Consider the following 1,731-nt stretch of genomic DNA (forward strand, 5'->3'; position numbering starts at 1 on the left):
CTAGAATTTTTCTACTCCAAATTTCTGGGATTTTATCCTAAATTTCAGGGATTTTTATCCCAAATTTCTGGGGTTTTTTTACCCCAAATTCCAGGGTTTTACCTCAAATTTCTGGGATTTTTTACCCCAAATTTCTGGGATTTTTTTACTCCAAATTCCTGAGTTTTACCCCAAATTTCTGGGATTTTACCCCAAAATTCCAGAGTTTTACTCCAAAATTCCGGGATTTTTCTACCCCAAAATTCCGGGGGTTTACCCCAAATTCCTGGGAATTTTTACCCCAAATTTCTAGGATTTTTTACCCCAAATTTCCGGGATTTTACTCCAAATTTCTGGGATTTTACCCCAAATTTCTGGGATTTTCCACCCCAAATTCCTGGGACTTTTTTTACTCTGAATTCCTGGGATCTTACCCTAAATTTCAGGGATTTTTATCCCAAATTTCTGGGGTTTTTTTACCCCAAATTCCAGAGTTTTACCTCAAATTTCTGGGATTTTTTACCCCAAAATTCCAGAGTTTTACCCCAAATTTCTGGGAATTTTTACTCCAAATTCCTGAGTTTTACCCCAAATTTCTGGGATTTTTTTTCACCAAATTCCTGGGATTTTACCCCGAATTTTCAGAAATTTTCAGGAATTTTTGGGCATTTCCCCCCAAATTTCCAGGACTCTCCCCATCCGAATTTTAGGGAATTTCAGGGAATTTTTAAAACTCCCCAACCCCCAAATTTAAGAGAATTTTGGGGAATTTTTGGGGAATTTTCCCCTAAATCAAAAAAAAACCCCAAAAATCCAAATTTTAGGGAATTTTGGGGAATTTTGAGGAATTTTCAAGACTTCCCAAAATGAATTTTGGGGGATTTTGGGGAATTTCAGGGAATTTTTAAAACTCCCCAACCCCCAAATTTAAGAGAATTTTGGGGAATTTTGAGGAATTTTCAAGACTTCCCAAAATGAATTTTGGGGGATTTTGGGGAATTTCCCCCCAAATTTTCAGGAATTTGGGGCAATTTTCTCCCCAAATTTCCAAAATTCCCAAAAACCCAAATTTGAAGGAATTTCCCCCAAATTTTGGGGGAATTTTAAGGAATTTTAGGGAATTTTCCCCCCAAATCCCAAAACTCCCAAAATCCAAATTTTAGGAAATTTTGACCCCCAAAATTTGGCCAAAACGCCCCAAAAATCCCCCTCATTTCCTTCCCCTTCACCTGAATTTTTGGGGGATTTTGGCACTTTTTGGGGGGGATTTTTGGGGGATTTTTTGGGCAATTTTGGGGTTTTTTTAGGGTATTTTTGGGGTTTTTCTTGGGGATTTTTTGGGTTTTTTTGGGGGGATTTTTTGGGCAATTTTGGGGTTTTTTTAGGGTATTTTTGGGGTTTTTCTTGAGGATTTTTTGGGGTTTTTTGGGTGGATTTTGGCCAAATTTGGGGGGAATTTTGGGGGGGATTTTTGGGGGATTTTTTGGGCAATTTTGGGTTTTTTTTAGGGTATTTTTGGGGTTTTTCTTGAGGATTTTTTGGGGTTTTTTGGGTGGATTTTGGCCAAATTTGGGGGGAATTTTGGGGTGGTTTTGGGTTTTTTTTGGGGGAATTTTGGGGGGGATTTTTTTTTGTTTTTTGGGGGAATTTGGGAGGTATTTTTTTATTTTTTTGGGAGGGTATTTTTGGTTTTTGGGGGCAATTTTGGGGTTTTTTTTGTTTTGTTTTTGGGGGATTTTTTTTGTTTTGTTT

The sequence above is a fragment of the Onychostruthus taczanowskii genome, unplaced genomic scaffold (assembly GCF_017590055.1).
Source record: "Onychostruthus taczanowskii isolate IOZ18803 unplaced genomic scaffold, ASM1759005v1 scaffold407, whole genome shotgun sequence".
In the NCBI taxonomy this organism is placed as follows: Eukaryota; Metazoa; Chordata; class Aves; order Passeriformes; family Passeridae; genus Onychostruthus; species Onychostruthus taczanowskii.